This window comes from Borostomias antarcticus, assembly GCF_949987555.1.
Source record: "Borostomias antarcticus genome assembly, chromosome: 13".
Taxonomy (NCBI): domain Eukaryota; kingdom Metazoa; phylum Chordata; class Actinopteri; order Stomiiformes; family Stomiidae; genus Borostomias; species Borostomias antarcticus.
In genome coordinates, this window is record NC_140246.1 from 9922798 (window position 1) to 9925297 (window position 2500).

At 50.2% G+C, this 2500-nt stretch overlaps 1 protein-coding gene across 4 annotated transcripts in view; it reads right to left on the reverse strand.

Annotated features, from left to right (window-relative positions):
• plxna4 (plexin A4) overlaps positions 1-2500 on the reverse strand; it is a 270310-nt gene that overhangs the window by 77275 nt on the left and 190535 nt on the right. The gene's annotated exons all lie outside the window — the stretch shown is intronic.

Below are 2500 nucleotides of genomic sequence, written 5' to 3' on the forward strand. Positions count from 1 at the left end.
TGTGGGTTTGGGGTATGGGGGCTTAAGAACCCCCCTCCCCCTCCCCCTCCCCATAATAAACTGCCAGGTGGTGTAATCCATTCCATTCCAGTGCATTATGTGGTTTCCTCTATGCTCCCCTCCTCCACCTTCTGTCATGGGAAAGCCCTCTCGCTCGCGTTTCCACACGTAGTCCATCAACATGGGCCAATCCCCTTTTGCAGTAAGAACACCTGAATTTCAGGGCTTCTTCAGCAGGTGCATGTGAAAGGACTGCGATTCCCATCAGCCCGTCAAAATGGGCGGACGGAACCTTGTCTGACATCAAAACTCGTGACGCTTTGTACAATCGCGTGTGAATGTTATTATACACAGTGTGTACGAAACACTTAAGATCAGTGTAACCCCCCCCCCCCCCACACACACACACACACACACACAAACACTCCAACATAAACTTCCCTAAGACAATTTCGCCCCCAATCCCCTTAGAAAACCAATTTGGTTTAATCCCCATTGATTTCAACAAAAACCTCCAGTGCAATTAACAAGCAAATCTCCAGAGAAGGTCCTGGGGTGAACTGAGAGACGGAGGCGCAGCGCAGACTGGTGACAGCTCAGATACTGGGACACTCACAGCTCAGATACTGGGACACTCACAGCTCAGATACTGGGACGCTCACAGCTCAGATACTGGGACGCTCACAGCTCAGATACTGGGACACTCACAGCTCAGATACTGGGACGCTCACAGCTCAGATACTGGGACGCTCACAGCTCAGATACTGGGACGCTCACAGCTCAGACACTGGGACGCTCACGCGGAGACAAGCTTTTCATCCCGAGGAGATGAGAGGGAGAGAGTGTCAGAGCAGACGCGCCCGCTTGTATTGTGAAGTTGAAGCAGCCTAGAGCTAGAGTAGAACTTGATGAGACAGAATGGAGGGAGAAATAATCTGCTTCAAAGTGGAGGGAGAAGAGAAGAGAAGAGAAGAGAAGAGAAGAGAAGAGAAGAGAAGAGAAGAGAAGAGAAGAGAAGAGAAGAGAAGAGAAGAAAAGAGAAGAGAAGAGAAGAGGGTCTGGAGGGGGGAGTTAGGGAGGCAACAATCGTTTTTGCGGCTTTAGCCGACGTTTCTGAGCTAAGCAGGTCTGAGAGGGTTTTAATCACAGGGCTTGCTCCAGTCCACCTGTTCCTCCATTCTACGGCTGATTTAATAAGCCTCCGGGAGCCACACACACACACACACACACACACACACACACACACACACACACACACATCACACATACACACACACACACACACACACACACTGCACATGAACAGTAAGCATTCACATGCACCTACATGAAGCTTGCAGACAATGCTGAAAGGTATTGGGTTGCACAATGGAGGGGAGTGTTGATTATTGGGGTGGTGGTTTCTGGCCAGGTGATTGGTCGTAAGAGGGTTCCAACAACTGGGAATGACCAAAAACAGGGCTAAACGCCTTCCTATTGCTCTGTCTCTGCTGTCAGACTGTTTATGGCAGAGATGCTGCTATTTGTACCCTTGAAAGATGTGTCGCTGGTCCATGAATTGTGATTGCACCTAACTGCACCTTTAGTATTTGTGTCCCTGCATCTCCTTTTCTCTACCATATTCTCTCTTTTCAATTGTTAAAATTAAGTGATGATGAAGTGTTTACAGTGTGTGTGTGTATGTGTGTGTGTGTGTGTGTGTGTGTGTGTGTGCGTGTGAACACCTGCAAGCCTGCTAGCTTGAGCGAGTGTGTGAATGTAGAGAGCAGGGCAGAGAGAGAGCGGAGAGCACTGTAAATTGGCTTGTTTAGCAGGGAGCTTTTGGAAAACTCTGCTTCACACCTCGCCGGCCTAACACCCTTAATGAAACATCACACAAAAGTCTCAAACCGAACAATTCACCCTCCAACCATTATTTCACACTTTCACTTTCGTTTCTGAATTCGGCTTTGCTGGGCGCCTCGGCCCATGAAGAGAGCGGTCCTTAACTAAGATTCAAGTCTGACCACTTAGGGTCTGGTAGCGGCGTGCGGTCAACAGGGGGCTGGGTCAGAATGGCTGCTTCGGGAGGTTGAAAGGAGAAGCTCTTTGTGGGACTGATGAAGCTCCCGTGGAGACCTGGGAAATTGTGGTTGGGATTTAGCTTTTAGGGGTCATAAACGCGGGGCGGCCTTTATGCCCCGGGAACGTTAAACAGACTCGTTTCTGACATTATCTCTGTGGGACGCCGTGGCAGAAGGCGACGGGATGGGGAGAGAGAGGGATGAAAGGAGAGAGGGATGGATGGGAGGAGAGAGAGGAATGGAAGGAGAGAGGGATGGATGGGAGGAGAGAGAGGGATGGAAAGAGAGAGGGATGGATGGGAGGAGAGAGAGGGATGGAAGGAGAGAGGGATGTTTGGGAGGAGAGAGAGGGATGGAAGGAGAGAGGGATGGATGGGAGGAGAGAGAGGGAAGGAAGGAGAGAGGGATGTTTGGGAGGAGAGAGAGATGGAAGGAGA